This window comes from Haemaphysalis longicornis, unplaced genomic scaffold, assembly GCF_048455015.1.
Source record: "Haemaphysalis longicornis isolate Haplotype H1 unplaced genomic scaffold, Haemaphysalis longicornis Haplotype H1 scaffold_1, whole genome shotgun sequence".
Taxonomy (NCBI): Eukaryota; Metazoa; Arthropoda; class Arachnida; order Ixodida; family Ixodidae; genus Haemaphysalis; species Haemaphysalis longicornis.
This window is the reverse complement of record NW_027526203.1, coordinates 112,426,364-112,451,226: the sequence shown is the minus strand read 5'-3', so window position 1 is coordinate 112,451,226 and position 24,863 is coordinate 112,426,364.

Genomic DNA, 24,863 nt, shown 5'->3' with positions numbered 1-24,863 from the left:
CTCCCTCTCTCTCACCCTCCTCTCTAGCTCCTCGCGTGATGAATACAGTGGCGGTTTGTTCAATTCAAGTTGATTTTTCCCGCGTTTTCCCAGCTCACGCCCCATCTGTTGGGACCTTTTGTTTATGTTCTGCTTAGAACAGCTGGAGGCGACATCGTTGGTTTTTGTGTTAGCTCTTACCTCGCCGCCATTCGATAACGATTTCGATTGATTGATTGTAGGGTTTAACACGCCGACGCAACGTAGGCGATTAGGCGCGCCGTAGTGGAGGGCTCCCGATTAATTTGGACCACCTGGGGATCTTTAACATGCGTAAAAATCTCGTACACACGGGCGTTTATGCTTTTCGCCTCCATCAGAAAAGCGGCCGCCGCGGCCGGGAATCGAACCTGCGACCTCGTGCTCAGCAGCGCAACGCCTTAGCCACTGAGCCACCGCGTCGGGTTCAATAACGATTTCAACGCGTTGTTTAAAACCGTAAAAACCAATCCAGTGTGTACTCTGAATATAAAAGAACGCTATGAGGGTCGGTTATGTGCATAACTATTTCCTCAAATATGCCCGAGCTTTCCTTTCACTAAATAATGTTTACATTTATGTGCAATGCCAGCAGCTTCATAGTAGTTTGTAAAAGTCCTGTCTATATGCATGTTCAAATATCATACTGGGCGGCTAAATCGAGTGACAGACTGACAGACAGACAGACAGACAGACAGACAGACAGACAGACAGACAGACAGACAGACAGACAGACAGACAGACAGACAGCCGTAAAAATATGCTGGAGACAGAAAAAAAAATTTCGCGTTCGCGTAGTTTGAGGACTACCGTCTTTAAAAATCGGAAAAAATAGCTAGTAACCGGCGCAGGCAGTTGCCAGAGCATGCGGGCATCCGCGAATGCAGCGGCAAGATATGCATTGAAGCGAGATGAGCAACGGCGAATGTCGCCACGTTGACCAAATATAACCGCTGTCAACGGTGTATGAACGCGGCTAAGCCAGCCGTGGACAGCGCCGTTAGATGGGCTAGACGCGGTTGGAGTTTAGTCCACGATACGCAGCCTTTGGCACCTTCTATTACACTGGAACTGTCTTTGGTTGGTACCCATGAGATCATTTCCGGCCACAGAGCGATGTAGACAAGAATCGCACGCGAGCGTAGCGCCACCTTGCGGCGCCCACTGAAACCCCCGGGATCCTGAAACTGTGCGCCACACCTTCAGCGCATTGAAAACATTCATAGAAATAAAGACGGGTCCTAGCGGGCATTCATATTTCGATATAAGACAGCTTATATTGCCCCTAGAAAATGTATTCCCGGCAATGCATAATGCATTTGTTTTGAGCAGTGAGGTACACTGTAACGGAACTGGTGTAAACTTTTTGTAAGCTGGCTTTCCCACATTCTGCGTTGCACGGTGAAACATGGCATCCACGAAGGGGGGGGGGGGCGGTACGATTAGCGTTATGGAAAGTATCTGGAAAAAACTGTGGTTTAATCCTCTGTCATAGGAATCGGTAAAACACGAAAGTGAAATGTGCAGCGAAATCTGCAGCTGAGCATGATTTGCTGGTCAGCGGCTGTCTTGTGGGCGTGCTTGGAGAGCGACGTCCTGCTGGTGGGTCGCTGGCGCCATTTCCGTGACGGATATGACGTCAGTGAAATCTTGGTGTATCCCGGCATAAAACACGTTCGTATTAAAATATAAAACCCGAAAACGAACAACCCTAAGTATAACGTACTCTTTAGTACTAAAGGTTGCTTCTCCACTAGAAGACCTTGCGTGCAGGGGTGCACACTTTACAGGCCGCTTGCTTCGTTGTACTGGCGTCATTTCCGGATATGACGTCAGCGAAATCTTTGCGTATCCCGGAATAAAACACTTTCGTGTTAATAATCAGCCCCCTTCCACTCTGTGGAGAAGTATGACCAGCGAAGCTGTAGTGCGTATAAAAAAAAAACTGCCAACCTAATTTTCATCACCCTGTATATATCTGAGCAAACACTTAGTGCGGAAAGAGAAATTGCGGGACACATGTGTGCCGCAATTTCTGCTTTCGCACTAATGTCATTGTTTAATAGTATGATCAAATGTTAAAATTTGTTTAATAGTACTTCACATGTTTGTTTAATAGTATCAAACAAATATGTGAATTCGCGCAGCCAAACGACTACTAACGACCGCAACTACGAGGGAAAACATTTGCTTATGTGCGTAAACAAGTGCGTAAACAAGTAGGTGGATCGGCACCATACTGCACAAATAGTACACTTATAACGCTGTAGTACTTGCGAGACACGCAACGAACAGAGCCCAAGGTGATCCCCGGCGTCTTCTTCCCGCTATTAGTGCGGCCGAATGCGACGCACGAGCACACGATTGCCGATTTCTGCACCTTTGTAGCGTCCAAAGAATATGCACGACAAACTAAGCCGTAAATTTACAAGCGCGAGCGTGCAACGCCGCCATACGTGCAGCGGGGAGCCGGCAGAACGCGACCGATGCAGTGGGGTTGCTATACGACGGAGCGAGTTTTTTGCCCAAGGCAAGATGGCGGCCGCCGGCGTCCGTTCTCGAGAGCCGCCTCCACTCCCGAAGTTTTAATACAACCACCTTGGTGCACACCTATAGTCTTCATGCTGCTACCGATGACATGCGCGTTGTGCTGGCGGAAAATTTTAACGGGAAGTCTCGCGGCTCAATGCGACCTGTCAGCTGTCCTCAATGATCGAGCGGTTTGGGTGGTTTGGGTTGGTGTGTTGCACAGACAGTGAGATGCCCACGACGCGGGACGGAAACAGACAACAGCCACATGTTTGATCACTGGAATAGAGCTCGAGTCCTTCCAGGGTTTAACTCCCTACGGACATACGCGTGTCGTTCGCTGGGAGGAAGAACAGCTGGAATCGAAGGAGCGTTCACCGGAACAGAAGCGCGAATGGGTGCGAAAACAACAGAAAGCCGCTGCCGCTGCCGCCGCCGTTTCAACCGCATGTTCCAGCTCGCCAAGTACCTGGGAACCTCTCCGGGATGAACAGAAACGTCGATATGAACCAATATTTCTAGTCAGCTTCAAAGCTTCCCAAGCGACAATTTTGGCGGTGCCTTTCACGTCTAAGTACGCGCACTTAACTGTTTGCCGGTTTATCAGGCACGATTTGGGAGTGGAGGTTTCATCCCCGCAGTGATGACATGTCCGTTCTGCTGGCGGGAGATTTAAACGTGTACGTCCACCGCCCCAATGCGAACTGTGCAGTGTGCTCACCGGTCGAGCCGATTGGGTTAGTGTGTAGTAAGATGCCTAAGACGCGGGAGGGAAACGGACAGCTTCATGTTTTTTCACTAGAATAAATCTAGAGTCCTTCAACGTTTCATTGGGCCAAGTAGAAATTGCTCGATCCAAAGTACAAACAAGCGTGTTCTGTTTCGTTTATTTTGTGTACTGCGTCCAGCTTCGCAGGTAATCCTTTTTCACAGAGTGGAAGGGCACTCTTTTTTTTTTTTTAAATGAGATTTAGCATACTCCTCGAATCAAACTTTACACTGTTCTATTCCAGCCTGAATACGCGGCCCAACTTGAAAATTCGCCCACAACTCGTTCCACGACCATTTTCGCAAATTCTGTGCGGGTCCCCAGAAAGACCGCCGTCGACATAATCATTGGTGGAATTGAGATTCCTAATTACCTACGGTGGTGAACCAGGTGGAACTCGGCCCAGTAATGAGGCCGTTCGAGCCATCAAATATGTACCGCCGTTTTGTGACGCCAACGTTGATGTGAGTATACAGCGGATAGAGCATAGTCAATGATAGCAACAGATGAGCTCGCCTCTCGAACCGTCTTTGGGAGATACCACAGAATCGTTAATGACGCGTCGCGCATACGCAGGTTGGATTGATGCAATCATCGTCGCAACCCCTACCTATGCTTAATATAATGGCATGAAAATGTGAGTCGCGGTGCAGCGAATTGTTAAACGTGGCTGCTGGTTACTTCTCGCTTATCTGTTCCTTTCCGCCTTCCCTCTCTTTTATACCCTGAACTGCACTTCCCCGCAGTGCAGGGAAGCGCAGTTCATTGCTCTACACCCGGGCCCGTTTGCTTGAAGCTCAATAAGTCCGACTAGTTGGCAGTCCAATCTTGCTGGCAGACTACTTCGGCGTCTAGACTTCCCTAGGCTACTCAACGCTTTCCGCAAACATAGGATAACGAATGAGACTCTCAGTAGAAATGCGCTAAGGCTGCGAACAAGCATTCCCAAGTTAGCGTCCTTGCCTTTCCATTCTGTTTCCCCCTCCTTGTGCCCCCTCCGCTCGTGGCTATATAGCCTGTCAACAAAAATTTAGGCTGAACGAATAAACTTTTCTGTTGATTTTACATAGTGCTTTCTTCTTTCGTCAGAAAGCTCGCTGAATGAAAAACTCTTTGTCGTGTCCGAAATACGGTCAATTCACGATTTCCACCTGGTACTAAAAAGTTTGCGAATGAACTATGAGAGCTATATTATTGAAACCAGAGACGCTTAACGGCATAGTACTATAGGCACTGAATGTGGTTTCTGGCTACAGTGAGGTCTCTGTTTATTTTATTTTATTTTATTTTATTTTATTTTATTCATTGATACTGCAATCCCCATTACAGGGATTTTAGCAGGGTGGTTACAGACCATTTTTTACAATGTTGGCACCCTAGAATGCATACAACAAAACAAACAAAAACAAATACAACAGCACGATATGAATAATCGCGTCAAATTTGCTGCAGACACCAGTAAGGGTGGCTCCATGACACTGAGTTACAGTACACTCTAAGCTGGGTAACCCTTAATAGAGGTATACATTTTCGAATTTTTGTAACCTATAATTTATAAGGTACAAATGTAACCTATATCTTCGTAACCCTTATATACGTATACACGTAAGGGTTACTCAGTTATGGGTTACTTTGCCGCTTTCAGCATGTATACCTTTATATAAGTTACATCTACCGCCGTCCAAGGCCATACACCTGGAAGGTGTCATGTTGCGCGCCAGGCGGGCTGTTGCCGGCGCCGCTGTGGCGACGCCCCGAAGGCGCCTTTCCCGCGTGGTAAGCAAATATCGCGTTATTGGAAGCCGATATGTGCAACCATGCTGTCCATTGCGCCGTCTAAACTTTTGCGTCGGGTGTCTTTTGATCTTCCCTTGAATAAACTGCCGGCCACACGTCTGGGGCTAAAAGAGAAGTTACTTTTATAATTCCTAAAATTGCTGTGCTAAAAAGCTTGAAAATGTTCTCTTAATATATATGCAGTGCATTACCTGTTCGATAATCGTTACCCAGATTGTCACCCAAAACTCTTTGTGGGTATTGGCAACGCTTAAGTCTTATAAATAGGCATAACTAAATTTGATGTTTGCATCAGCTTTGTGCTGTTTAAGAAACCAGTATCAAACATGCATAATAGGTCTTTTGGTAAATTGCGGGCATGAATTTTAGCTTTAGTTAAACAACAAATCAAACTTTACTGGAAACATGCACTTGATAGCATACTTCAAAAGGACGCCAAAGGTATGATAACATAGCCTTAAGCCAAAAATTCTTGTCTGACAAATTAGGCCATGATTATCAAAAGAGAATTGCAGTACATGCACACATATTTGCGCATTTAACAGGAGCACATTTCCAGAAGTTTGGCATCAGTAGTTTTGAACATTCACATTTATTATTATGAAACACCTGTGGGCTATTTATTAAAAAGCAAAGCTGCGAACCACCCCAATGTAATTATCGTTCCTTAATGAGTATTAGACGAGTGTGGATTCCTGGGCGAACTGGTGTTTCCTATATTGCTTTAGACTTCCAGGTAAAACTCGGTTTATTCATATATCGTTATTAAACCTATTTAATAAATGTTGCGTGAACAGCTTTACAAACATGGCCAAATATACAGATTCTTTACCTCAATATTTTCACGGATGTATGCAAAGTATTTCGAATTGTTTGGTACTGCAATTGAACAATTTCAGACGAATTCAAGTTTGAGCTACATTTATAAGATGGTTCTCAGAGGTGCACTTTCCCAGTACAGCGTTATTGTCATGGTTCCCCACAGAAAAAAAAAACGCTGAATGTGGGAAAGTACAAAGAACATTTATTACAAAGTCACTGTTTCATACAAAGCAGTGTTTATGGCTATGTTCCCTACATTCTCTGTTTCACTCAGAGTCTAATATTACACTTGAAATTCACTTGTCTTTACGAATCCATCTTTACACTTCCCTCTTAGGTTCCTCTTTACAGTTCCACCTGAGTTGTGATTCCCACGCCAAGTTATCATTTTTTATGCAGCACTAACAAGTTTCTAGGCCGATTGCAATCTGTCTTTTGGACAAACTTTAAATGGGATTTATAATTTTCTGCATGAAAAAAAGGCGCTTGAAAAAATTCAGAGATAAGCTTCGCAATTTGCGCAGTACACAAGCAGGGACAAAATCAGGGCACGCTGAAGATTTCCTGAGGTCATCTGAATAACTTGTTCCCTGCTGCCGCAGATGGACGTATATATGTGATGGGCCGCCACTTGGATTTCTCCACCTTGAAGAGCCATCTACAGAAAATTTAAGAAAAAGAATAAAAGCCAGTGCAACCATAAGCCCCTCACACCAAACCGCAGGCATGTGAAGTACGAAAAATATATTGCACGAATATGAAGACGGAGACCAGAGAATGAAATGAAAGGCCACACCAGAGAAGGAGTGATTGACGGCCTTTCAAATAACTTCAAATCATTTCAGTAATCCTTACACAGAGTAATTTGGCCGCATTGTTCAGAACAATGCGATTATAGTCATACCGGCCAACCTTCCCGAATTTTAATCGTGCCGTGTTCCTGTTTATGTCGCGAAATGTTTCTGCATGCTCACCCAGAACAGGCAGAAACTTTGGGCTACGAGATAAACTGACAAACTAACATACATTTGCAAAAGAGAAAGCAAAAACATTTCCGCTCCTTCACGTGGAATCACTAGCAACAGAGCGAACGTCGCACTAAACCCAGGAAACGTGCTTTCACGATGCTGACGCCGACTGCGTCTCATTTTTGGCTGTACTTAAACATCTCCCCCCCCCCCCCCCCTTGTACTGGCAGTTTCATTTTGAACGAGGATCCCACGTGGAAGCCGAAACGTTTTTCATTTCAGTAAAGTGTTCTTCTACCGGTGGTTTCTTCCTCGACTATTCGTAAAAAGGAATCACCAACTTACATTTTTTCTTCGTCCAAATGTGTTGTGGGAGAGGATACATCTAGCACTTGCACCGATCTTCAAGTGGCATTCCCAGGAGGTCTGTACCTGTAGTGACTCATAGGGTTATTTGGGTTAAAATGTAATAGGCTTTAGAGCTGGGCAGTTGGTATACATTCATAATGAAAGAACACCTCAAACTTGACAAGACGAAGAAAAGAACACAGCACAAGCCCTCACTAACAACTGGAGCTTTCTTAGAGAGCTCTTTTCGAAAAAGAGTTCTTCTTGTTGGCTCTGCAAAACCACGCATCATATAGAATAGGTAGAGTTGCTGAAAAACTACAAAGCTCCATGCTGAGGAAATCGTTATGTGAATTCATAACGTTCATGTATTAACGAAATGAAAGAAAGAGTCACTAAACATGAAACAAAATAAGACACGAAATATAACATCATAACACTTGAAGTAAGTCCTCGCATTTTTACAAGTGAATCATACTTTTGTCTGTGCAGGCCTGGGTGCCATCTTTACAAAGAATATTTGAATGAATGTGTTTTAGTTATTGCATTTTCATACCGTTGTTTCCACGGGAATCAGACTTCATTTCAACTTGTGTCATACGCAGGGGAGTCCTAGTTGTCAGCTCAAGGAACACTGCCTGAAAGAAAAACAGTAGTGCTCATAAGTCATAGCATAGGTAGTCAGATGCAACCACACTTTTCGAACAGCCAGGAACCGATGAGGGTGCAGCATCCATTTTTACACCTGCACTTGTCTCTGTGTAATTCGTCACAATTTATGTATAATCAAAAAACAACAACAATCAAGCAGCCTGCATGCTGGCTCATACATACCACCATTCTGTAAAGTCGCTTTACTGCAGTACACTAGTATCACGCGAGACAACCATTTGCCCTGCAATACCACGCGAATAAATAAACGACTGATTTGTGCGTATGAGAATAATAAACCCACTTAACATGGTGAAAATGCCCCGCTACCTCAAAATGACTAACACCAAATTTATCCACTCAAGGAAAAGAATGACAAAAATGAATTGTTGTACACATGAAAACTTTTTATTGTGCGGTAGGGCAAACTTTCACAAAAAAAGAGGCTTATGCTGGACAAAAGTGAGTTTAGAAATTTCGGGCAGCATTTAGTGGACTACTTTTCTGCAGCACACACCTCGTGTTTATCCGGATATATTACTACAAGACCAATAAACTATACACCATTCCGAATATACGCAGCGAGAAAAATGAATATTTCCCTACGTCTGAAACAAAATGATAATACCCAGAGAATAGCGCGATAATATAAGACTCTAATGGGAAAAAATTCAAATATTCATGCAGAGCTACCTGACAATTACATGGGGCAATAACTCGTCAAGTGCGCCCGATGCAGCCAACAGCGTAAACAAAACGCTCAACACATGACGAAGGCGCCCAGAGCAGAAAGCAGGTCACGAGCGCCGTTATGTACGGGCTTTCCCGATCGTCCGCTCTAGTCTGACGCAACGAACGCAAGCCCGTGATTTCATTCAGTTGCCGTCGCGGGCAACAGAAAACGTCAAGCGAAGCAACCAGTCGGGTAACGAAAATGCCTCTCGAATGCTGCAATTTCAAATTGAAAAGCCCCCAGCGAAAAGATACATCCAATGAAAACACGGAAACCGTTACATACTCACCGAGTTCGCTTTCACTGGCGCCGGGGCATTGGTACAACATGCGAAGTTGATGCTGGTCGCAGAAGAACAGGCCGTGTAGCGCTGCCAGTCACAAATGGGCTCGCCGCAGCCTCCGCGACTCACGCCGACAAATACGTCTTGTAACTGCAATCCTCGCTTCATCGTAGGGGTATCACAGCGGTAAAAGGGCTCGAGTGGCGCGAAAACGCGGCCACCGGGCTTGCGGGCGCAGCCATTTCTCTATATCCCGTCATGCAACGGAGAAATCGACGGCCGCCTGGAGAGAAGGCGCGACGAGCATCTCTTATAGGTTACAGGGCGTTTTATAGGTTACAACGTAAAGGTTACATGTGAGATTTTGTTAATGTAACCTATAAATCATTAATGTAACCTATAAACCGCTTTTAACTTCACGCTTGTAACCCTTAGAATGAACTGGGATAAAGAAAATATCAAAATAGATGCATTGTAACCTTTATTTTATAGGTTACTTCGGTTTAGAAGTTACATTATGGGTTACAAGGATTAGAGTGTACGCGGGAAAAAGGAATATTTGAAGCACTTATTTCGCGACCGAAAAGGGGTTATTGTCAGTTGATGCCTTTGGCGGCTGGCGTACCCAGATGAAAATGAAATGATATCGGAAACATCAAGCTTGCAATGACCTTTAATTAATTGGTAAAGAAATTTTAGTCGTATTGAACGATTTCTTTCGGTAAGTGAAGGCTCATTGGCACGATGTAAGAGTTCAGTTCCGAGCTCAGACTCAACCCGCCCCAAACTCGTGGTTGAGTCCGTCGAGGGATGTTGAGGTGCCGTTCCCCGAAATCATTCACTTAGACGGTAACACAAAACTTGGAGCCTCACACGACATGTGGATCTTATGGATATGTGCTCGTCGTGCGAAATGCCGAGTGCCAGGCTCACGTTCAATCTGAAAAAGAAATTCAGTCCGCTTCCACTCTGTGAAGAAAGATGGCCAGCGAAGCTGCGGCGCGTAATGTTGGAGTCATCTCAGTGGCTAATTGCCAAAAAATCTGCTTCCGGACGGTTACGATGAAACGACGGTTACAGCCGCATTCTCTAACCGTACTCCCTCCGTAGATGGGCAGGTACTGGCAGCAAACGGTGATTCTGTAACGCGTCTAACAACCGTGAACCAATTATGACAAGCAAGCAAGCGAATGTCGGCATAATGGCAGAGTTGCCTTACTGGTAATTGTCCTATATTTTATTACAGCGAAGCTGTCTACGGCTAGGATGCAGCGCATTATCTTCGGCGACGCGCGTAAACGTAGCGCCACCTTGCGGGGCCCACACAAATTGCCGGGATTGTCAAACAGCGCACTGCACCTTCGGCGTTGGAAAAATTCATTGAAAAATGCCATCCCTTCCTAAAGAAACTTGAGAGAAGCGCGAAAGCTAGAATTGCGCCCAACCTTCACTGAAAGTCATCCACTCGATCGTCAAACCTTAGGAAACGAAGAACAAAACACATGCGTCGATCTTTCGCGCTCTGAGTAAACGCATCTACGAACGAGCTAAATGTATACCGATACGCGGTTTATGAGATAAACGTATACTATTGTACTCCTGCTTCGTGATCGATGCGTGTATTGTCTTATCTGGAACCGTTCTTTTTCCGCGATTTTCAAGCAACCGTTTTGACACAATGAAAGCCCGGTGTTTGCACGCACGCGCCGTGTGTCCGGGGATCTTATCATAGCTTTTCGGTCTACCAACTGGTCTATGGGGAAACGCATTAGTTTTTTGACAGAACGCCTTCGGTCCTACTAGGGAAGCTTTCTCTTTGAAAATTATACACAGGTCCTAGGCCCGTCATATTTCATTACAAGACGGTGTATATTGCCCCTGAAATAATGTGTTCCCAGCAATGCAGCTGTGTTTAGAGGGGAAGCAGACTTTAAGGAGATGAGTTTGAGCTTGGTTTTTGTAAATCTGGCCTTCCCACATTACCGGTTGAGCAGTAAAGCATGATCATCTACAGAGTGAGCATGATTACAGGAAACGGCTCTAACTCTTGTATTATATAAAGTATCCCGAACAAATTACCGTATTATCGCGATTCTAAGCACCCTCCGATTCTAAGCACCCTCCCGTACTTTCGGGGAAAACAACTGCAAAAAATGTTTGCATGCGACTCTAAGCACCCCCTTTTCCAAGCAACCATCACAAGGTGGACACCAGAAGCGCGGAAACTGGCCAAGTTGACGTTTTGGTCAAGTCCTTTATAAAGTTTTAAATTGCAAACCACTTCAACGGAGCAGAATATGACTTCCTGTGGGACACTGAGAACGGCGGCCGAAGTGGCACAACAGAAAAGAATCGTAGTGAGGGTGACTGAGTGTCAGACGTAGGCGGTGGGTTGACTGTCTATTCCTTTGGAGTGCTTGCCTGATAAAACATTATTCACTGCACCCGTCTCGTCGAGATACGGCAGCGAAAAAAAAAGTGGCAGAGGGGGGGGGGGGTAGTTATGTTTTTCGAATATAAGCTCCCCCTAACTTCGGGCATCGCGATCGTGAAAAAAGGGGGGTGGTTAGAATCGAGTAAATACGTTATATGGGAATTAGCCTCTAAAAGGGCTCGACCATTACGCTAAGTTTCATTTACTTGTCATGAGTAGTGAATTTGTAATGTTTCCAGAATCACTGTTTTATGCCAGTCCATCACCATCTACGCAAGGAGTATGGTTACCGAATGCGGCTGTAACTGTTGTTTTAGCGGAATTATCTGTAAACATATTATGCGACAACTGGCCGCTAGGGCGACTCTAACATTATGCAGGTGCTTGGATTTACGGGACGCCCAACTCTACAGTGACGTTATGTGCCCTGGGGGATACAGAATTAGGTGTAAATATTAATGTCGGTGGCTTATTAATTAACATTTATTAGTTACATTTTTAGTGGCTGCAGTAAACAGGCATGTTTGTATTGAAAAGTTAGGCGCAATCGTGTATCTACGCAGTTTCATTTGGCAGAATTCTTTTTAGGTTGCTTAGGTTGCCAGTTTTACGCCGTAAAGGTCCCGGGTTAGAGTCGTGAGTGTTCCCTAACCCCATTTTTTTCTTGAGGGTTTGAGTTTTTTTTTTGTGCGGCCGACGGACAGAGCTCGGCCTAAACAGCTGTGCTGTTGAAGAAGAGTCGTCGCTTTTGGTTTTATAAAAAGTGTTGCGCGAATGAATCAGCCTCCGCAAACTTGTTTTTTGAGCACACCCTTCACTCGTTTACGGCCAAACTTTGCGCGAAGGTTGAATTTGATGGTCCAGTTCGTGTAAACAATAGAATCGCTCCCAGAACTAGTCTGGGCATTTATAAATAAAATAACAGCGATTTCCACTAGGTCCGAGGTGTCCTTTCAGGCAGCAGCATGTTTCTGGGTTCGTAGTTCACAGTCTTTGGAGGTGGCCTATTTGGGCTACGTGGGAAGATTGCAAACGAATCCGGAAAACGCTGTTGGTTGAGGTCGTGAGTAGACTCCGGGGGCTCAACCGCTGACTCATTGTCTATTTGTCGCAAAGCTCCCGTTCAGTTTGCCTTTTATCTTTTGTAGCATCCTCATCGGTCACCTAGCCCTGTTTTTTTTTTCTAAGAAACGCATGCGGCGTGCGCGCTGACCGACCGGGAGACGCGGCTGTCGAGGGGGACCATGGTCCCAGCTTGGGTTTCCGCGCGGCCGCGGCGTTCCCGAAAGCCCGTGGCGTGTGCGCTGGTCGCCTTCGGGCTGCGGGTCCTCAGTGTACTTCAAACGACCTTTCTGTCTTTTCCACTGTTTACTTTGGTGTGTTTTGCCTGAACTACTTTCTTTACACCCATAATTCTCCAAGCGCGCGTTTTCGGCTTCAAACCTTGTGTCTGTGTTTGATTGGTCATTTTCACTTTTGCGGGAACATGGCTGATTGGTGTTTACAAGCGTCTCCCCGATTGGCTGCAGAAAGTGCCTTACTCCCCGTGGTCCGCGCGCTCCAGGATACACTTTTTGGCCTCTATCTCCCCCTCCCCCCACCCCTCAACAACCACCTCCTCCTTCCTCCCCCAATACGTTCCCCACCGGACCGCTTGACGCGGATATAACGCGGCTCCGCCGGCTGTAGAGGGCGGCGGGCGGCCTGCACCCGGACTCACTTCAGTACTCTGCCACCCGTCGTCGGGCCCTTTCGCCGGGAGACCGCGATCCAGTCAGCCATGTCCCGTTAAGTACTCTTAATCTTTTAACTGTCTTTTTCATTTATTTAAAAAAGTGTATTGTTTCAAGTTCATAGATTATGAGAAAGCATTTGACTCGGTCGAAACCCTAGCAGTCATTCAGGCATTACGGAACCAGGGGGTAGATGAGCATTATGTAAGAATACTAGAGGATATCTACAATGGGTCTACAGCTACCATCATCCTCCATAGGGAGAGCAGTAAAATACCTATAAGGAAGGGTGTCAGACAAGGAGACACAATCTCTCCATTGTTATTCACAGCATGCTTACAAGAAGTATTCAGAACGTTGGATTGGGAACAGGTGGGAGTAAGGATTAATGGAGAATACCTCAGTAACCTCAGATTTGCTGATGTCGTTGCCTTGCTAAGTAACCCGGGGGACGAATTGCAAAGCATGCTTTCCGCACTGGGCGAACAGAGTAGAACCGTGGGCCTGAAAATTAATATGCAGAAAACTAAAGTAATGATCAATAACCTCGGGACAGCAAAGCAGTTTGAGATAGGTGGCGAGGCAGTGGAAGTGGTAAGCGAATATATCTACTTAGGCCAAGTTGTGACACCGGATTCCAACCATGAGGCAGAGATAACTAGAAGGATAAGAATGGGGTGGAGTGCATATGGCAGGCTTCTCAGATAATGAATAGCAGCCTACCATTGTCGCTGAAGAAGAAAGTGTATGACAGCTGCATCTTACCGGTACTCACCTACGGGGCAGAAACTCGGAGGCTCACTAAGAGGGTTCAACTTAAATTGAGAACGACTCAGCGGGCAATGGAGCGGAAAATGATAGGTGTAACATTAAGGGACAAGAAGAGAGCGGAGTGGGTCAGGGAGCAAACTGGTGTTAAAGACATATTAGTAGAAATTAAGAAGAAGAAATGGACGTGGGCAGGGCATGTAATGCGAAGGCAAGATAACCGCTGGTCATTAAGGGTAACAGAGTGGATCCCCAGAGAAGGCAAGCGCTGCAGGGGGCGGCAGAAAGTTAGATGGGCAGATGAGATCAAGAAGTTTGCGGGGATAAATTGGTCACAGTTGGCACAGGACCGAGGTAATTGGAGAATAATGGGAGAGGCCTTTGCTCTGCAGTGGGCGTAGATAGGCTGGTGATGATGATGATGATGATGATTGTTTCAAGTTCGTATGTGCTAAATGTCCCCAATGTCATCACTAAAGTAAACAAGTTTACCTTAAAACTTCTTCAACGCCTCGACTGCTTCACTGCGACCAGCATGCTACCGTAGCGGCAGATATTTGACCAAATTTCTCCGTTACATATTGATGCCTGGAATGATTTCATAGGTCATTATGAACATGACATGAGAGTCCAAACAGTCATGGAGCTCAAAATGTGTTATTAAAGTGGGATTTTTCAAATAATTTGGAGAAATGTTTATTCCTATAAATCAACGGAACCGAAAAAATCGACGAAATACTCGATGGTATAACTGATACACGTTTCCTAGCGCAATGGAAGGACGCGAACACGGGAGAAGAATGTGGACGGGACAGACTATAAACATCAACCGAATACAGTAAAGCCCGCTTATATCGAACAGCGCGAACATTGTAAAATAGTTGGATATAGCAAAAATTCGATATAGGAAGTGAAGGAAAAAAACAAAACTTACATGAGAGCAATCCTGCCGACGGAGTCACGAGCTAACGCTGAGCTCTTACCACTCTGCAGTTCACTATTAATACGACACTTTCTCGGAAAGAAAACAATCATTTATTGGGGTGGAAGAAATGCGTGAGTGTAGCCTGCTTCTTGGAGCGCAGCGCGTTGCTGGTGACTGCTTGTCCAACGGTATCTAAACAGTCGCCAAGCACAAGACCTCTGCCCTCAATGGCACTGCAGTATCGCCGTAGAAGGGCCACGGCAGCGACGGCTTCGCTCGTGCTCGGAAGCGGTACAGAGTCATCGGCGTCTTCGACAGAGCGGAGACAAGGATAGATACAAGCGAATAACGGCGAACCTAGCAAGTGCGGACAGCGAGTGGCGCGGACTTGAAGATCGGTGACACCTCAGCCCGCAGCGCCCAATGCGGCGCTTTCGGCGCCAACGGTATGCATGCGTGGAGCTGGTCCACTCTTATACGGATGGTTTGGGCGCGCTCCAGGTCACGCGGGAGACGCAAGCGACACCCGCGCCACCGCTGCGCGCCGATGTATTGCGGGAACGCTTGCCGCACGCCTAAGGAAAGCGAAAAATCCGGCGCGAGAGACTTCGATATATCCGTGGTGAGCAAAATCGCGTTCGATGTAAAAAGTTTAATATGCATGTAATTTTTATCGGAATTGTAGAAGGGTTCGATATAAGCAATAATACGGTATATCCGTGTTCGATAAAGCGGGCTTTATTGTACTCCAAAACAAAACGTAGAACCGTGACCTTGCCGCAGCCCGAAAATTCTTCTACGCTCATAACATGTAAGCATGCACAATTCGTCTTGAGATAAAGGAGTTCCTGTAAAGAACCCGATTATCTCAAGCATACTTGTTGACGTAGGCACTCCGACACTTTTCGAATTTTATTGGTCCGGATGATGTTTTTACTTTTCATTTGTGCATCCAGATGTTCTCCTTTTTTTTTTTTTTTCATTGAGACCAAATATTTCCTTGCCGTCTCGGGATTTTGTCGTGCCTATTTATATTCGCTGATTAAACCAAATTCTTTTGGACGAATTCCCATGAATGTGCCATTTTCTTTAGGCCACCATCAGCATCAGCATCATCATCTCAGGATTTCGCCTTAATAAATGCGGTCTGGTATACACCGAGCATATTTAAAGTCGGCTTTACTTACAAATGCCCTGCTGGGAAGACGTTCTTGCAGGCGCCATGTCAGCAGTCTGATACAAAAGTGAGAAGGCTGCAGGGCGTTTTATTGAGTATACCTGCACACTACCAAATGTATCCCCCTATACAGCGCTATATGCCGAACCTCTTTAACGTCTCACCCACTACCACACACGCATTCATTTCGGCGAATGAATATTTCGATACACAATATAAGCGGTCTTATACAGTAGTATGAAGGCTGTAGGGCGTTTTATTAGATGCCTCAATAAACCCTTACGCATCATACGGTCGGTACACATCGTTTAGAGTGGGCTTCACACCTATACAGAAATGCGCTGCTTCGCAGACATAGTTTCAGACGATATATAAGAAACCTGACATGAATGTATGAAGGCCCCTGAGCCTAATATGATCAGGATTTTCTCAAACGGTGAAAGTGTGATACGCCAAGCGTTACGGACGCATGACAGGTTTCCTCGATAGTTGGGTTTACCCACAAATGCATAAGGATTCATAAGATGTTGCCATTTTGTTGCTTTACCCGTCAGGTGTGAGGAAGCATGTTGCAGCCAGGCCATCGCCTCCTATATATACAGGAGGAGATGGCCCGGCCAAACAAGAAAGGAGCACGTTCAGCTGCTATGCTGGCTTACACGGCACTTCAGCGGCAGTTTTCCCTCTGGTACGAAACTCTAATTTGGAGTGACTGAACAGGACTGAAGTTGTCAGCGGCGCAAAGGCGTTGTCTCGGCCTGAGGAAGAGCCGAAAACGCGGACATGTTTGACGTGACGCACAGGTACCGCAACCGGCCTCTTTAGGGCGGTCAGGGGCTCGAGTGTACTTCCGAAGAGCATCCAGTGCGAGTGCGGCTACGACCGTGGTGGTGAGTGACCCTTGCCCCAGTGTCAGTCTAAGAATGAGCGAGCTTGGCCACTGCCTGCAGGATACGTTCAACGTGCGCTTTCATGTCTAATATTGCTGTGTGAGACGTTATACTATAGTATAACGTCTCACACAGCAACAACGTCTCACACAGCAGGCCACCGGTAGTTTCGTTGCGTGCCGATCATGTGAGCCAATGGACCCCCGAACAGATGGGCCTTCTTTTGTTCGCTTTTGCGCTTTCATCCGCTGGTGAGGCCTCCATTCGCGCAGCTGGTTGCGCGAACTGTGCGGCCGTTGTTGCCTCGTCCAATTTGCAACTGTCTCCGTGGGAGTAATTTAAAATGTCGTGCCATAGGGAAATGGAGTTACGTGTTATTTGTTTGATAGAGTTTTGGAGTATCCTCGAGTTTACTAAACGCCGACGGGTTTGCCGGCGTGCTGGTTGGTACATTTTTGAACTTGACGTATAACATTGCTAGAAACGGGACAAGAGCAAAGGCAAATACACAACGCACAGCGCGTGTGTTGTATATTTGCTTTGACCCTTGCTCCGTCTCTAGCGCTGTTTTCCTGCAACACCAATCAAGCGGCACGAATCAGTGCGCTGAAATTCAGCTTTTAGGCTCCTTAAAAATTAATCCTTGAGACTCTCCTCAATCAGTTTGCATTATTTCTTACTGGTTTAGAGGCATCTGAAGTTGTTTTTAAGCTGAAAATTATTCTGTTTGACTACAGGGTATTTGAACACGCTGGCTGAGCTGGGTGTCCTATCTCAAGAGCAGGCCACCGGGCCACGGTTTTGTATATTGGTGAAGTCACTATATTATTGTTTAGTACTTTGAGTAGCTATTTTATTGCACCGTCACAATAGCCCTGTTGGGCATCACGTACGCATTCTTGACACTGAACGAGACGGATGATGGTACGGTAGTAAAGCTCTCTCATGGCATGTTGCATGATAAGTACCTTGTGACGTGCCGCCAACCTGACTTTCGGTGTTTTCGGATGAGATAGAAATCGGGCCCGATTCTGTTTACAGATTGGGATAGCCTAACTGCATGTCAGTGGCGCGTAACGGCCTTCACTGTTGCCACGCTGTACGCAACGCGCGCTTAGATGTTCTGAACTTTTTCCTCCTCCGCCAGCAATACCGCGCTCCCTTACTATATATGTACCTGGACGCGCGGTCAAAAATTCCTTGGGTGCATGATAGAACAAGCAGCGATGCGCGATGCAAAACAGCACGATTATAAGCATACAGAAGCACCCAGGCTGGGAAAATGGGAACATCGCATCTTGTGCGTGTGTGTGTGTGTGTGTGTGTGTGTGCGTGTGCGTGTGTGTGTGTGTGTGTGTGTGTGTGTGTGTGTGTGTGTGTGTGTGTGTGTGTGTGCGTGTGCGTGTGTGTGTGTGTGTGTGTGTGTGTTAGATATAAAAAATTCCGGCCACAGCATTACACACAAAGTAAGCTGCTTTGAAGTATTAAATTTAGAGGGACACTAAAGGGTCCAAAAAAATTGCCTGTATCGATAGATTACGGAGCCGATAATCTAAATAGACCATTCTCACGACTACCAGTTGTTTAATAAAGCGGAAAATGCCAGAAACGTGAAACCGAGTGTCGACGCCCCGTGCGCTTTCGGCCACTACGGTTAGTAACGTTACAAGAGTTGGGAACGGCGGGACCTCACTGGAGAAGCACCTAGATAGATGTTTCCCTGACAAGAACAGTTCTTAGGTGGCTGAGCACGTGAAATAAATCTAAATCGAAACTTGACGTGAGCTGATCTTATTAAAAAAAACACAGACTACAGCTTTTACACATTGCGAGACCGGCTGCTTCCCTCACGCTTCAGAGTCGGCCATCATGTTTGCAGTTTCGTTTTGGAAAAGACGTGCTCTTTATTGGTGCGCGATTAGCGAAATCATTGATCTACGATGGTGAACGCCCGAGCTTCTGCAAGCAATAACGTCGGCAGGAAGCGGCAGAAGAATAAAGATGTTTAAGCGACCCACCTGGGCTTCAAATCTTCCGTTCTCCGCGCGTGGATGTTGCTATCGGTAAAGCGTGACCGCGCCCGGTTCGAACCTTTTTCCCGTGAAAGGTAAATGGACATTTTAACCTGTGCTCCTCTGTTCGCCGCAAGCCGCTGTTGATAATCCTTAATTGTAGCGTAGCTCTAGGCTTGGGTCCTGGGGACCCGGGCAGGACTAGTCAATTGTCCGCATTACATACTGTCCGCAGGCCGAAATATATCTGGCCGGCAGTTTATTCAAGCAGCGTACAAGAAGGCATGCTCGAAGAGTGCTCGAAGCGGAGAGCGCGGACGCAACTGATCGCATTTCACTGACGCGCTGTTTATCGCTCCGGGAAGGCACGAGCGCGCAGGAGCTCGCTTGAGCGGCGTCGGAGAAAGCTCACCCGGTGTACCCGCTTCACGCATCGCCTCACAGGTAAGGGCCTTGGGCAGCGTCTGATGCGGTTTTGTTGCCATGGGCATCCCCGATAAGTCGAAAAGCATTTCCCGTGCTGTCGGGGACATATCATAGATGTCCAAGCCAGCTCCTTCGGCAAGAGAATTGTTGTCGGCGTGGACCATGGCTTGCGGACGTACAAGGTATACCGTTACCAGCGAAAGAGTACCTAGACAGCACCGGTGCCTCACTCCTACTTTTATACGCAATGGCTACGCCACAAAAAACGAAACGCAAAGGGGAACGAGAAATGCCAGCGTTATTTATGTACTTATTTCTCAGGAACTAACGCATCTTTCTCGTCGAACAAAAGCTGAAAGTGCTACGAAGCGTATGATCTATCAGTTAAAGCCAAATTTCCATTCGCCATTAGTGTCCCTTTCATAGCTTCTTGATTTGGGGGTTTGCACACTAATAGTCCACAAATATATTATTTTCGCATTGCATCCTGCAGGCACAATGCTGCGAATTTACGTTATGAACTGCTTTTCTACAGCTTCTTCACTACTGAATATTCGCTCCAATTTTTGTAGATGGCTCTGCTCCAAGGGGAAGTGCAAGTTGCAGATGTAGAATTGCTCGGAAAAGCACCCTCATGTTGTAAATTAAAGTTTCCATACCCCCTTAGCTAAGATATGCGACTGCCCACGCTAAATTTGGAGCTGCCCTATTTTTCGGTCTTTAGACACAATCAATTTTGGTTATCATTCGCATTTTCCTGATTACCATTATCGTACGTAACTAAGTGGTTCCAGGCACACAATTTGTCCAAAAGGGCGAACTGCCAGCAGTCTCAGAAATGCTTTAGCCATGATGGAGAAAAATTTAGCGATGGGCTATGCAAGTGCTCACAATGAACTTCTCGTACGAATATGAAGACGGAGACAGCGGAAGCTGCGGTAATAGGAGTAGCTGACGAATAATTCTCGTGTTTCGTTGCCAGTACAAACTGTCTGTTTAATAAAACCTTTACTTTACAGCATTAAAGCTTTCTGTGCTCAACTACCACAGAAATATTGAGAGCGTCATAGTACTGTGGCGATTCCGCGTCCCGCTACCGTGTGCGCGCAAGCTGCAAGTTTGGTGTAATGCGGTAAAGCTTTGTGTGCTGCGGTAAAGCCGCTCTCCTCCAACATGCTTCAACAAGCCGGAGTGTGTCCGCCGCGTGGGCCGTTGCTGCGGTGAACCACGCCCGATGCTGTAGCAAAATCCGGAACAAACTGGTTCTAGCGGGGACCTGTTGACACTTGAATCTGCGAGCGGACGCCGCCAGCAGAGATGTCTCATTTCCCCCTCAATCAGACTCCACGTGCGCCGCCATTCATGAGACCGGGAAAGTGTTCTTGTGGGTCTGTACTTTGTTCGTGCCATGTGCAAAGGCCTGGGAGGCAGTGAAACCATTGCCGCTTCAGTGTTATTACATTCGGGAAGGCGTCCCCGAACCGGGCTCCGCTGCCTCCTTCATGTGTGGTAGTGTGCTGGTCGAGCGGCCAGCAAACGTGGCGGCCTCGGTGATGACAAGAAGCCGAGGGAAAACGTCACTGCATGGCGAAAGATGAGTCGAAGCAATACAGGAACAATACCCTTCCGTGCGAGGTACAGCGTGACTCGACAGGGCGACAGCATGGATTCGCTGCTGCAAAACGAACTGAATCTATCCACCGTGAGGGTGGGTTTTATACACAGAAGTCGTAACGGCGGCAGAGATTTCTTAGGGCTTCTGTGCACACGGCTCGAAAATAGTACAGACACACATGAAACTCTTTTCCGAGTTCGTGAGAGCCGTCAATAGTGTCGCACGTTGTGCTCGAAAGGGTGAGAGGAGATCTCGGCGAGCAGCGTCTGCTTCGTCGGGGCACGTCTCAACATACACCGTTCCTTTTTACATTATATTTTATATTCACACACAACATAGCCCGGCACAGCCGCTCGGTAAAAGCAGAAACATAAATAATCAAATTTAATGCATGGTTCGCGGCAATATTTTGTAGCTGCAACGGCTTGAGTCACCGCCAACGGGCCCAGCGCGGCAGGCGCACGCAGTGACACGTTCGAGGAGGGTAGGCTTTGCCACAAAGCACAGGAGCACTGCACGAAACTTGCAGCACACGCGAACAGAGTAGCGGCGCACTGAACCGTAACAGCTTCTCCCCCGCGGTAGTCGGAGGTCCCGATGGATAAGGTCCTTCAACCGTCGTCCGGTGGTATGCTCTCGAATAGGAGTGCTCGGCAGACTCTCGAGTCCGGCTTGGGCCGTATAACACCGTGCTATTCTCCTGGTCGAATCAGCTGAAGGCACTGTGCTGGAGCTTTACCGGGTCAGTCACTGGACGAAGGGTTGTTCTTCAGGAACGTCTCTGGCTTGGTCAGAAAAGCAAAAGAACAACACAAAAAACACAATCGTATCACCGGCAAGTGCGGAGACAATCCACACAAGCTTTACCAGGCTTTTAGTAGCGAGAAAAATGCGCAGTTAAATAACTATACTAGTTATCTTTTATCCTCGCAGTATATAAGCGCACAAATCTGAAAGGGTGACATTTGGCGTAATTGAAAATGTCCCACACAAAATAAATGCAATAATAAAGGTTCGCGAAAAAAAAAAAGCAAACGAGAAATTCAGGCGTCTACCGGCCACTTCTCGCGTTGAGAGCTGCAGCTTGAGCTCTCGACATTGCCCTGAGGTTTCTCCTTTCTGATTCGCACCATAGGTGCACCCGTTCTCCGAAGGCTACTACGAAAGGTTCAGAGGACATTGGTCATTTTCTGAGACGCATTTTGAGCGCGCGGAGGAAACTGCCCTAGTTTCACCCGCTCTAGCAAGGCCTGTGCTTTCGTTCTCGGGTGGTCCGAGGTACGCTGAGGTCCGGTGCAAAGCGTTCGTACGGCGCTACACCTCAGCATGCGCGCCCGGGAACTCTCGCCGCACGTGTGCCCAAACATTTTGCCTGCCTGCATGGTCGTCCTTTGCCCTTTTGGCAACACCCTTATTAAGCGAATACCGAAGGGTGTTTTCGTTCTCTTTTCCCGCTGTCAAGGCTACACTAGATCCGTGCTGCCCAGTCTTAGAAGACGGCTCAGCCTCACGCGATACCGGAATCTTTACCAGCTACGCTGGCGGTTCAAAAGTTAGTTGAATCAATTGATGCGTTTGACACCAAACTGGAGGTGTGTTGTTGTGCCTAAATTCCAAAAGATCAAAAAGAGCATGCAATAATTCCAGCAGTCAGTGGAACATGTGTCAGAACAGGACGATGAGTTGCTGGCGCAGCACATGGACCGTGAAGCCACCATTCCTGCTCTGAACAAACGGATCGAGGCACTTGAAGCTTAAGTTTCAGTCAAGGATGCTGTTATAAGGAAGCTTCAGGAGGATGAAAATGAGGCAGAGCAGGGGCTCTATTCTCAACGCCGTAAATTCACCGTCAACTGTAAATTCGCCGGAAGCTTTAGCTGATTGCCTTTAGCAGAATGATTGCGTGGCGGCGGTGACGGTCGGGATGGTTATAACGCAACAAAACTCGCATTGAAGGAGATAGCTTATGTTGCTAAAAGGGATTGAAAGAAATAAATAGATACGGTAAAAAAATTGTGTGATGTTTTTTAACTCAACACCCACCTTACACTCGCTTTCGGATCAACGTTACTTCTTAATTGGCGTCAATAATTGGCGTTCATTGGCGTCAATACCACAACGCCTTGTGGTATTGACGCCAATTTTATCCATAGCAAATGTATTCCTATTTTCAGCCTCAGCTGCCGTCCTAATTTTTTAACACATGTGTAGTGTAAATCTTTTATGAGAAATATTTGATAGCTTGGTTGCTATCTTTATAAGATAAGCGTCAAATTACACCGCATGTCGTCACAAATATACGTGCATCCCAACACTGATTGCTTACGTTTTGCTTACTCAAAAAGTATGGCGAATTCACCGTGATTTTTTTATGAAGTCGAGAATAGGGCCCCAGTATAGTCGGGCCTAAATCCTGGAAATTCATGACTTTCCTGGTAGTGCAAACGAGAACGTCATGAAAACCGTGAGTGTATTGGCTGTGAAGTTTCAAATCGAATCATACTCCTCTGAACAAGTTATCGCAGCTCATCGATTGCCCACGCAGGGCACTAAGCCTCCTCCGATCCTAATGAGGTTCTTTCTTTGTAACAGTGCAAAAGGGGCGAGAACGAGACGCAAACTGGACACAGCGTACTATAACAGCAGCCGCTTATTGCTCACAATTACTCACACACATAATTCCCTTGCAAAAAAGGCGGGAAAGAGCTGGGGGAGAAGGTAGAAATACAAACATTTTGAGCCGTCACTGCACCTCACGTGTTATCACAAGATAAAAAAAGCAATTTCTTTGTCGATTAACAGTACGGAAGGGCAGGTTACACACGTGTTTATTAGAATAAATCTCGCACGCTTCAGCTATCTCCCGTATCAATTGACTCTTTTATAAATTATGGACCATTTTCTGAGGCCAGGATAGCAGCCACAATCTTTAGAATGTGCGCCTAGATGTCTGGTACCTCCTTTTTATACGTTATTGCGATGCTCGCGCAATTTGTCAATGAGGCATCTTCCTGTTTGCCCTATACACTTTTTGTTGCACTTGTTTAACGATATTGAATAAACCCCGCCATCCGAGCAAGCCACAAATGGCGTGCGATGTTAGGTGCTACACGTACCAGACTTGACATGGCACTCATTCAGTTTGTTGTAAAGCTTTGATAGCTTCTTAGGACCAGAGAATAGTACGTTTGCGTTATCGCGTTTTATAATATTCTTCAGATTATGCGAAAGCGTGTGAATGTAAGGAATAGTAGTGATCCTTTTACTATCTTTCGTCGTTGGAGCATCTTGCCTGCGCCGTTCGTCCTCCATCTGTTTAAAAACGTCCTCGGCTACGGAAGTCTCAAATTGTAGCGGATAACCGGCGGCAGGCAGCCGAGCTGTCTATCCGTCAAGACTGGCTTGCGTTAGGTGAAAACAAGATTTGTTAAGCTTATTCGAGACACACACCTCCACGATCCCACGCTTCACCAATTTAGAATGAGCAGAATGATACGGAAGTATGGGCTTCAAACAATGTGGCTCATAAGCCCAACGTATATAATCATCGTTAAAATGCAGTCGAAGATCCCGGGATCGGATGCTGTCATCAGTCAGGGTATCATGCGTCACACAAAGCGGCGGGAAAGTACTCTGGAATACATGTCCGAAACGGCACCTTCCAAGCGTTCTTTTGTAGTGTCAATGAGCAGCAGGTAGTCATCGACGTACCTGAACGTCTTAACAACTTTACATTGGTAGAGGCGATGGCGACACCCCTGTCAAGGGAGGCTAAAAACAGATCACTGAGTACAGGAGCCAGGCGAGACCCAATACAGCGCTGGTGCTGTCCACGTCGTTCATTTGTATTCCTTAAAAAAGTGTGCCCTTAGTAACCTCAAGCACAGTTTACAAACATCCTGTACAGATACCATTCCTCTGAAGGTGTATACATTGCCGCCCGAAGTTGCGAAGGTGGAACGGCG